The sequence below is a fragment of the Lissotriton vulgaris genome, chromosome 6 (genome assembly GCF_964263255.1).
Source record: "Lissotriton vulgaris chromosome 6, aLisVul1.2, whole genome shotgun sequence".
NCBI lineage: Eukaryota > Metazoa > Chordata > Amphibia > Caudata > Salamandridae > Lissotriton > Lissotriton vulgaris.
In genome coordinates, this window is record NC_141694.1 from 1,770,928,968 (window position 1) to 1,770,941,185 (window position 12,218).

The following is a 12,218-nucleotide window of genomic DNA, read 5'->3' on the forward strand; positions in this document are numbered from 1 at the left end:
ATATAAAACAGACAAGGGTTAGTTAGTTGAGCTGCAGTAAACTAACTAAATACACTGCCTTCACTTACCAGTTTCGTGTCAACTTTTATTTCACCAGTAGGTGGTGCACTTTCACCACACTTGACCACATATAGTAGCCGGACATGAGAGGAGATATCAAACGAAGGGTGTGTGTCCTATTGGTCCAGAAGTCATGGGCTCTGTATATGCAGCATGATAATGATGACATATTCAGGAAATTGTCCCTGGTGCAGGCTTGTCACTTTAATGACCAGTGTATGCAGCAGAGCTACAACAGGAGATAATATCTATCTATCTATCCATCTATCTATCTATCTATCTATCTATCTATCTATCTATCTATCTATCTATCTATCTATATTTATATAAATATGTAATGTGTTTGTAATGTTTTTATTGCAGTATTGTAGAAGACAGGTACAAGCTAGCAGCGGAGGAGCATCACCCACTGGCTCAAGCCAGCAGCTGAAAAAGAAAATTATATTTTATTATTGTTTTAACTTTTTTTAGCTGCTGGCTGAGGCAGTTTGGGCACGGAGGGGGTGGGGCCGGGGCACGAAAGAGAGAGGAGGAATGAAGTGATATTTGCACTTCTAAGTGCGCATGTCTCTTTGGCTGATTGCCTCAGCCCGGCCAAACAGACATGCGCACTTAGATTTCTCCACCTGGCAGTAGAATGCAGCTGGGTGGGGAAACAGCACAGACTCCCTGTGCCTCAGCGGAGCGTTAAACAGGCCTGCTCAGGCCAATCCTGGCGATGCTCTCATTGAATGAGAGCAGCGTCTGGGTTGGATGAGGAGTCTGTCCCAGGGACTGCTGGGAGAAGCAGAAGAATGGAACAGCACTGGAGGACGAAGGGGCAGACGATCAGGTAAGATTTTATTTTAATTTTATTAATTCACCCCCAGCTGTTGCTACCCTGCCACCCCGCCATTACATACTGGTAGCAGCTGCGACTGTAACTTAGGCTCATTGCCTTTGCTGTAACGGTTATGAAAATAGATCAGAACATTTCCCAGTGCATCAATCAGGCATGCAGCCATATCATTGGCTTGTCGTCATAACCAAATCTGACCTACTGTATTGAGCATATGCTTTCCCACAAGGTCCATCAGGTAAACAGAACTAAACACAGATTTGTACAGAATTACAACTGTCACAACCATATAAAATCTCATCTAGGAGGGCCTAATAAGGATTTCCACATTGCAAATATCCTGCCCCCACAGTTTGTTTCGATTAAGGAAACGACACTCTTGCCTACGATGAATATCTCAGAGATGCCATTTATCCTATTGGCTAGGATCATAGTTTAACAACAAGCCACTATTGAAAGCATATTGATTTCAACACATGGTTTCACAATAAGTAAGTCAGGCCTACTGGCTTTCTCATAACTTTTCAAAGTAAACAGATCAAACATTTTAAATCTGACATAACTTTTCCCATAGACTCAATAAAGCCTCTAGTCTTCACCATTGGCTTGACACTATGACAAACACAACCCTTCTGAAGTGTGTATATGCTAGCAACTATCACACAGACAGGTATACAATTACAAATATATATATAAATACGGTTAGCATAATATACACCATCTCTCAAAAGAGCCCAACAAGGATTCATTATCGCAATGAAAATCTTCAACACCCAGGGTTTGTCACAGGGGAGGGCAAACCCCAAAACCGTTCCCTAGTCTGGTAATCAGTGAAATTTCATGTAACATAATGAGTAAGCACAGCCTCTAACCCAGTGTGAAGACAATCCACCATTAGAGGCACATTGGCTTTAACAAATGCTTTAGCCAGTAAATAAGCTAAGCATACTGCATATGATGAAGACTCCCAGTTTTCCATTTTTACTGATTGATTTTTATATATAAATACAGACAGAATACAGTATGTTGTTCTGTCTGTATACATTTTTTTAAATGGAGAAATACAGAAAATATGGCTTCTTTTGAGTGACTTTCCATACTGTCTTTCAACAATTCCAGCGCAACAGATGGGCAGATAGATGGTATGGGGAGTTAAAAACAGGATTACATTTATTTAAATACCGGCATATGTCAGCATCCATTTGTAGTATAATGCTAATTATTACCTGTAGGTGTATTGTCATGTAATATTTGGCTGCTTAACCCTTTGCGCGCGTCGGAAGGCCCCCGGCCGTCCAACGTCACGGTGGGCGTGTGCGGAGGACGGCCGGGGGCCGTCCTGACCACGCCCAGTCATAAATCACCCGCACCGCGGCGGAATTCCAGCCACGGTCAACGGGTTAATTTGCTAAAACAGGCGTCAAAGTATTAGTTAAATAAATGTGGAATTACATCATACCGTTATAATTTGCTTGTCACCATAACAGACATCACTTTTACCAGTAATTCAATCAGGCCTAAGCCTTCATTATTTGCTTGTCACCATAACCAACTCAGGCATACTGTATTGAGCTTTTTAACAAGGCAACCACAAAACATATAGCCACAGAATTAAATCTATAACTATCATTACAGTTGGCAAAGGCAAAAACTAGCCCCTAGATTCATCAAAGTCATGTTTTGCGAGTCCTTAATAGCGAATTTTAAGGAATCGCTATTAAAGACTCGAAAAACGGGATGCATGTAGAAATCGCAATATTTTTAGCGATTTCTACTGCTTCCTTATTTGTGATTCGCTAATTGCTAATCGCAATTAAGGAATGGCTTTCCCATTTATTCTTATGGGCCTAAAGGCCCATAAGACCCATAGGAATGAATGGGGAGTAATTCCTTATTTGCGATTTGCAATTAGCGAATCGCAAATAAGGAAGCAATTTGAAGGGTGCCAGGGTGTCCAAAGGACACCCTGTTGCACCCCTGAAATGGTAATGTACACTGGTGTTGCGCACACACATGTCCCAAGGACATGTGCGTGTGTAACATACAACTTAGTAAAATGCACTAAAGTGCATTTTTTTCTAAGTTTTTGCTATTTATCACGTAGTTAAACTTCGCGGTAAAAGGCGGCCCCAGATTGCGAATTCGCAATTTTGAAATGGTTCATGCATTGCATTTAAGGAATCTCAAATTGAGATTCCTTAAATGCAAATAATCGCAATGTAGAGATTTCTAAAATTGCAATTTTTGCATTTGGAATGATGCATCCCAAATGCAAAAATACCGCTCGCAAAGGGCCAGATTCTGAGAATCTGGCCCTTTGCGAGCCGGTTTTGGTTTGATGAATCTGGCTGTAGGTCTTCTTAGAGGGCCTTAGAAAGATTGTGCCAATCTTCTATCCTCATGGCTTGTCGCCACTAAAACCCTTGCCTACTGTGGAAAACGTTGAGATTCCATGTACCAAAATACCGCTCTGTGATATTTAATAGGGTAATCCACCCTTTAATGCCTATTGACTTTAACATATCCTTTTCACAATAAATACTGACTTTATTGTAACTTTTCATAATAAAGAGATTTAGCTTATAACCGTGGTCATTGCCATAACCACCAAAGCCCAGCGGCTCTGAGCATAAGCATTCACACATGACAAACGGAGAAGAGCAAACACTAGAATTAATTATTTAGGACATGTTTTTTAATGGCTTCACAGTAGTATTTTTGCGACCTTGGAGGGCGTGGCCTAACTATCTCAGTGGCGCGTGTGAATGAGATTCTGGTTGCTAACTGGAGGGATAAAGAATGCAGAAGCAGTCGGTTCCTTGGGATCACAGATTTGCTAACATTGAGCCGTCGGTAACTAACCAAAGCTGTGCCATTCCCACTGCAGTGATGGCAGGCTTTTGAAACTGTTGCCCTTCATTATTTTTTAGGTCCAGCCCATCAGACAGCAAGTCTGTCTGGTTGCAAAAGACCTATTGTCATCGTTCCAAGAACCTACAGTGGGCTTAAAGACTACTTATTGCTTCCCATTGGTTGGCTTTGTTGTCACTGTCATTTGCCTGCTTCTTATTAAATGGCCTGTGTTCGTCACCTCTCCCCCAACCCCGAACCCCAGTAGAATAGCCTCTTTACTTGTGTCTTTCAACTGCTCAATTTCAGGGGGCAACTTTTTTGTTTGTTGCTTAAACACTCCGAGAGTGCACATGCTTTCCAGCTGTCTCCTGTCTCTTCCCTGCTCTCAGTGGTAAGCTCTCTCATCTGTGTGTTACTTTCCCCTGTACTCCATGATGCTATCTCCCATGTGCTTCTCTCTGCCTCTTTGTGGGCTCTCACTTGTGTAAGCCTCCACAGCCCTATCATGTACTTATTTTCCCTTACTGGCCCCCTCCAACTATACTGACCCGCTCCTTTGTTGCCCCCCGCTACTTCCACTCCTGGGTCCTATCTGTTTGTTTTGGAAGGGCCAGACGGTAAATTGATGTCCTGCTGGTTCTTGCACTTTAGGACTAAAAAGGAACTTTGTGTAGCTCAATTACTGTCAGGTATGCTACCCTCACTTGGACATTTTTTCCCATTGCCTATCTGCACAGGAAGCATCATCATTGGTTTCCTGCCAAAACCGTCTTTCAAAGAAGAAGCCGAGCAAGAGGAATTTATTTCCTATTGCCAATCTGCACAGGTAATGACGTCACTGGTCTTCCCATCAACTATCTACACAGGAAGCGACATCACTGGAATACCCATCATCCATCTACACAGGAAGTGACATCACTAGTTCCTGCCAAAACCGTCTTTAAAAGAAGAAGTCAAGCAAGAGGAATTCATTTCCCATTGCCAATCGCCTAAGGAAATGGTATTGCTGGATTTCCCATCATCCATTTGCAAAGGAAGTGACACCACTCGTTTCCTGCCAAAACCATCTTTAAAAGAAGAAACCAAGCAAGAGGTCCTCATTTATCATTGCCCATATAAAAAATTATTGGTTTCAAACACATGGTAGGCTGCACATTTCCCTTCTCCCAGGATCTTTAATGGAGGTAGCAGCACAGACATGCCACAGGCAAGTCCTTCTGTGCACACCTGCATGTGGACCGCGACCAAAGTCTGGAACCCTGATTCCCTCCAGGCCACCACTATCATGCTGATCTCCTCTGTGCTCTTAACGCTGGCTGCCCCTCACTGCACTACTGCCACGCCACACAACACGGAAGGAGCATTCCTATGCGTGCGCCTCCTGCAAGTTCTCAAGCATTTGCCCACACCCTACACCTACCACTCCTGCACCAGCAGCACCCAGCCCCCCACTCGCTCACTCAAACAAACTAGACACCCGCTCACCCAGACTAAACATCACCCAAACAATAAGCCACATATGCATGCATGCTCTTCAACACCTACTCACTCACCAAAGAGCCACACCACAGAAATACAGGATCCACTACATGATAACACCCCAGACCTGCTCCTTCTCACAGGTACATACTTAAACCCAAACTCTTCACTAGACATCGCTACAGCCATACCTGCTGGCTAAAAGGCAAGGTAAGACAGTCAGCACTAGCCCACCATCCTATTCCTAGATGCCATCAGCAGCACCTCCAACATGGAAATCCCCATCAGCTACATGGAACACCTCATGTTCAAGATATGCGCCACATCCAACTTCTCCCTGGGTGGAACCCACGTATACAGATCACCAAGACACCAATTGTGCCAGCATGTCACAGACTTCATAACAAAAGTCATCAACCCTAGCATCTTCATCCTTGTTGGAGACCTTAACTTTCACCTAAGAGACCTCACCAACCCAAACTCTATGGCCTTCTAGAAAACGTGGCCTCACCCAGCACGTTACTGGACACATGCATATTGCTGGACACCTAATCTACCTGATTTTCTCCTTATTGAGCAACATCACAGCAACTATGACCTGGACAGACCACATCCTCATCAGTTTCAACATACCAATCCTGCACTTCTACAACCAGACTACCACCGGAACCGCCTGTTTAGCTAGAAAAGAATCTCACAAACCTCAACAGGTGATCAGCAAGACCTGGCTCCCCTAAGACGCTACCACTAGAAGATAAGGAACACCAAGCGCACACCTCTTGCAGATCTCATCGACACCAGCCCAAACAGCAGCAAGGAAATCTTGCAATCATCAAACATTTCAACGTGCCTCCTGCCACCTCCAGAAAAATCACCCCCTCACAAGACCTTTGTAACAAGCTCTCAGAATTTTTCTATAATAAAATAATCTCCATATACAGCATCTTCAACCCTGAACTGGACCCCGTCACCGTCGCAACTCAACTTTACGTCACCGCTGATGAACGAACCCTAACCTAGTGGCCTGCCGTCACAACTGTCAATATCGCTGCTGCCACGACGACCATCCATTCAGGGCTCAACCTGACCCATGCCCCACCACCTATTCATCAAAAGACTCCTACCAATCGTGAACCACCAAAACCCATTCTCAACAACTTCATCGACTCAGTCATGTTTCCAGACACCTGGAAACTCGCTACCGTCATGCCCCTGCTCAAGAAACCATCCACTGCCCCAGCCATGACATCCAACTACAGACATATCTCCCTCCGACCAAACCCTGCAAAGGTCTTAGAGAACCTAATCAACCTCACCGACCAACTCAGCACCCACCAGCTCCAAACGCCATGCAGCCCAGATTCAAACCCAACCACATTACAGAAACAGCACTGATTGCTGCCACATACGATATTGCCTGATCCTTGGCAAATGAGACGTGGCAGCCCTCATTCTTCTGGACCTCTCTGTAGGATCTGACAGGGCCTCACACCTCATCCTCATTACATACCTGCATGAGATTGCCATTCAAGGACCTGCTCTCCGCTGGATCTGCTCCTTCTTAATAGATAGAGCACAAGCTGTCAGGCTGACACCTTACTCCGTGGAAGCCAGCAAACTCATCTGCGGAGTGCATCAAGGTTCATTGATCAGCCCTACCCTATTCAATGTATACATTGGACCCTCTGGCCAATGTCATCCACTCAAACAACATCAACATCCTCTCCTACACCTATGACACACAACATATACTCTCCCTGTTGGACAAGGCCCTAAGCACAAGAAACAAATTAATCACCTGCATGACCAAAGTTGCTAACTGGGTGAAGGCCAGTTGTCTCAAGCTCAACATTGACAAGACAGAAGTAGTGATCTTTGGCAAGACCACCTCCCCATGGGACTCCACAAACAAACGCCATCATGGCATCCTGCTTCCTCAGCATCTTCCCATCATTAAGATGCAGAGGAAAATCTTCAAATGGCTCCCAAACAACACCAGAAAAACTGTGACTCATGCCCTAGTCACCAGCAAGTTGGACTATGGGAACAACATTTTTGCTGGGATCACCAGGCAACTCACTAGACGCCAACAAACCATCCTGTACTTGACAGCCAGGCTCATCCTCAACCTCCGACACACAACTCACAACACACCACCCCTCAGGGAGCTCCACTGCATCCCGATACACAAACACACTCAATTAAAACTCCTCACACACACATTCAAGGCACTACACAACTCAGGGCCCAACAACTTGAATAGTTGCATCTCCTTTCACCAACCATCCAACTCCACCGCTCCACAGGATTCACTGTACCTTACTCCTCGCACAGCGAAAAAACGCTGCCGAGGGCGGGGGTTTGTTGTATTGCTGAGGCACAATTGGCCGGAACAGAAAGCCACGCCCACCAACCGTAGCCACGCCCCTTTTCGGCAAAACGCGCGCTGAACACGAGCGCTGCGTCTTTGCTGCTAAATCTCCTGAGGCACAGCCGGGAGAAGGGACCCCTAGCACTATTTTAGACTTTGTGTGTTTATTAATTGCTTTTAAAAGTTTATTCACTGTACCTTACTCCTCGCACAGCGAAAAAACGCTGCCGAGGGCGGGGGTTTGTTGTATTGCTGAGGCACAATTGGCCGGAACAGAAAGCCACGCCCACCAACGGTAGCCACGCCCCTTTTTACTCCCCACCTCATCCCTACGTAAGATGTGCCCTTACAGGAAGCGCAGCGGACGAGCGCAGCAGGCGCGACGAATGCGCGCCGAAAGCGCGCTTAAGGCAAGCTCGTCTGCGCTCGTCCGCGCCGAGACCGGGCACAGGGCATCCCCCCCTGCCCGAGCTCTCCCGCTCCACAAGGCAAACAGATACAGCAAAGAAACACTCATGCTACTAAACCCTTTGGCAGGCAGAGCTAACTGCCCTCGTCTAAGTCCCCACTTTGAGTCCGAGACCAATAGTCTATGTCCCAACTGCCTAGGGCGCCTGCCTCATATCAATCCCCTTCCACTAGTTTTACATCCGAACCCTGATCAGAACACAGGATATAGGCACTTCCTGCCAACACACGCCGTCCCCAAACAGACCATTAAGGGAGAACTAGTCAGTGGACTATTAAACGTCAGGTCTCTGCCGAAACACGCCACTGAAATACAGCTTTTGGTCGAGTCCAACCATTTGGACATTTTATTTCTGACTGAGACATGGACGGCTGCGGGAATGGAACTTGAGCTAGGGCCGGCCTGCCCTCCAGGATACAAGATCATTCATAAACCTAGGACCATAGGACGAGGAGGAGGAACAGGGATCATCTTTAAAGAGGAGCTAAATGTTGCTACCTTAGATGTCGACACGGTTTCATGTGCTGAAATACTTGGGATATCCATCAGACATGACTCAGGCCACTGCCTCACGAGCCTAATCTGCTATAGGACTCCGGGACATATCAACGCAACACAACAGCAGGAATTGATTGCCGTCATCAACAACATATCAATCTCACACAGCAAACTACTGGTACTAGGAGATTTCAATCTTTGGGATAATGACCAACTACACACAGCCTTCCACAATATCACCCACTCTTGGGAAAACTTAGGGCTGAAACAGTGGATAACTACCCCCACACATAAACAGGGAAATACACTGGATCTAATATTTGCTGCAGAGGATCTTATTACAATGAGAACAACGCTCCCAGTAGATTGGTCAGACCATCACCTCCTACTTTTCAACATTCACACCTTGACTAATACAGGACCTACTAATACACAGAGCAGATCCTTTATTGGACGCGATTGGAAAGGCCTGCTAAAAAGGAAAGAGAAAGGAAAGTTCAATCTCCATCACATTGGGAATTCGTTCAACCCAGAGAACGACATCACCACTAACTATCTCACGTTGTGTAAAGAAGTAACCAAAAAGCTCGACGATACTGTACCCCTGAAAGTAATCAGGAAAAGAGGAAGACCCTCCGCGCCCTGGTACACGGATAACCTGAAGGCACTGAAAAGAGCCTGTAAAAACGCCGAAAGGATGTGGAGAAAAAATTACTCGGAGCCGGAGAAACTGATATGGAGACAAACCATTGTAAGATATAAAAAAGATATCATCGCAGCCAAAGCAAACTATTTCGCCGACTTACTACTCCACAGCTCTAATAAGTCCTGTGACACTTTCAGGATAATCAGAGAGTTATCCAATCCGGATTGTGCGAACAGTCAAATTAAGCCCTCACAAGAATTATGCGATGACTTAGCTTCCTTCTTTCAGGAAAAAATCACTAAAATCATTGAGGGAATGAAGGGTGCTTCCATCTCCTCTGAGCAGGATAATAGTAACCCCGAGAATAGGGAGAAGAGCGAAGACAACGCAGGACGACCCAACCCAAAGGCTACCTTAGAAAATTTTAAAGTCCTTACAGAACAAGACTTCACAAAAACTGCTCTTAATACAACCTCAGGGTCCCCTTTGGACCCTTTGCCTCACAAAATAGTAAAGGAGTTCAGGGATGACCTTTTCCCAGTATTGCAACAGCTTTGCAATCAATCCCTAATTTCTGGCACAGTACCAAAAGAATGGAAATTGGCGGTTGTTACCCCCCTATTAAAGAAACCTAATCTAGACCCGAACTGCAAAAAAAACTTCCGTCCTATATCGCTCCTGCCATACCCTATAAAGATCATAGAGCGGTGGGTCAGCAGATCCCTTGCCCTCTTCCTAGAAACCAACAACATCCTGGAAGAGGAGCAATTCGGTTTCAGACCAGCTCACGGAACCGAGTCAGCTCTGCTGACAGTTCTGGATGACCTGCGAATGAGGGCGGACAGGGGGGAATCAGCAATCCTAATTCTGCTGGACCTGTCCGCCGCATTCGATACGGTGAGCCACGACATCCTGCTGACAAGACTAAAAAACATTGGAATCGGCAGAGTGGCGCTCGATTGGTTTCACTCCTATTTAAAAGACAGATGGCAGGCAGTAGCCATCCCCCCATATCAGTCGGAATTTGTTAAAGTCCCACATGGCGTCCCACAAGGGTCCGCAATCAGTCCGATACTTTTTAATATATATATGCAACCCCTGTTGGGCATTATCAAGGCCCACGGTATTAGCGTGATCAACTATGCGGACGACACGCAGCTGATGATTTCCCTTGATGGTGCCCAGGACAACTCACTCACGGCTTTCCATTCCTGCATGGCAGAAATGACACTCTGGCTAAACCAGAACTCACTACAATTTAATAGTGATAAAACGGAAATAATGCACTGCACAGTTGGCAGAATTACCAGAAGTCTACCCACCGATTTCTGGCCCTTGGACTCGGGGGAGTCATTAACCCCAGTGAAATCAGTGAAGAATCTCGGAGTCAGCTTTAACGACTGTCTGAGCTTAGAGACCAATGTCAACAAGCAGATGAGTAGCTGCTTTGCTTTAATGAGAGGACTGCGAAAGCTGCTACCCCTCTTACCAGCGCAGGTCAGAACCGCCATAGTTAGGAGCACCATTCTCAGCCGCCTGGATTACTGTAATGCTCTGCTTCTGGAATCCCCGGCCTATTTGATCTCCAGACTGCAAAGCATCCAGGCGGCAGCAGCGAAGCTGGCACTCTCCCGAGAGCGAAGATCCTCTACCACCCTCGCTCTAGCCAATCTTCACTGGCTACCTGTACATCAAAGGATCTGCTTTAAATCCCTCTGCATTGTCTTTAGGGCAGTACACGGAATGGGCCCCCGACCACTTCAAAAGAAATTCAAATGGTATATACCCACACGGTCCCTCCGTTCCTCATCTTCCAACCTGATAAGCATACCCAGGATCAGGAAAGCCACTTATGGTGGCAGAGCTTTCAGCATAGCCGCAGCCCATCTGTGGAACAAATTGCCTATCGACATCAGGAAAACAGACGAACTGATGGCTTTCCGTAAAAAGGTGAAAACATGGCTCTTCCCCAAAGTTTAATCTCACCAGAACTTTATACTATCCCCCTCCTCTGATGCACAGTATTTTCAGCAATATGTACACAGCGCCAGGATGCCCGTAGGGTTGCAGAAGCGCTCTACAAATGCTATAAATATAAAAATATTTTTAAAAAATCCTACTCGCACACATTCCACACATACGCAGAACCAGATCAGGAGAATGGGCATTCTCTTATATTGCTCCTAAAGCATGGAATGGCCTCCCACTCCATATCAGAGTCTCCTCCTCTCTTCTTGAATTCTGCAAGAAGTGGAACACCTGATTTTTCAATTAACCAACCTACCATAGACAGGGCTAGGAAAACACACCTGCTCGGCACCAGGATAATCTCACGGGTGATAGTGTGCTTTACAAATGTACACAACATCTGAACCCTCTAGAGCTTTAGACACCCTCCATCTCACACCAACTAGTCCCCTTTGGTCTTGCATTGTATTTTTTACCCATACAGAACTACATCCTGGTTATTAATGCCACTCATCTCATGAAATGCCTTCTATTCTACTTAGGTACTGCAAGCGGATTAGAGGCAAAAAAATATAATTGTTCTACTGATGTAAGACTTAAATTAACTCTGACAGCTTTTGGAGCAGGACTCAAGGGGATTTTGAAGTCTCAGCCAAGGCCTAACCAACATAGTGGATAAGTCTGCCAGGATTCTTTTAATGAAAATACAATCAACACTGCTGTTTGTCATGTTAATGAATTCAGGAAAGCATGCAGTAACACCCTTAGAGTAAAACTAGCAAACAGCAGAGACCACTCTCGCTGGGTCACAGAGGTGATGCATTGCCTTCTGTCTGGTGGCAATATCTTGACATCATGTTTTAAGCTACAATTTCAAGGCACGAGTGAGATCCCTAACTGGTGAAAACTTTGGCAGAATTTCACAGCACCCCAATACATTAACTGAAGTTTGCAAATTGCAATTGCAAAATGAAACAAATCACGGTTCTTCAGGTTCTGACTATGAAGCTCACATCCCTTTTCTTTCCAGTAATTT

The 12,218-nt window shown here is 45.5% G+C and overlaps 1 protein-coding gene across 2 annotated transcripts in view; it reads right to left on the reverse strand.

The window, feature by feature from the left end:
- ADCY3 (adenylate cyclase 3) overlaps positions 1–12,218 on the reverse strand; it is a 408,762-nt gene that overhangs the window by 106,957 nt on the left and 289,587 nt on the right. The gene's annotated exons all lie outside the window — the stretch shown is intronic.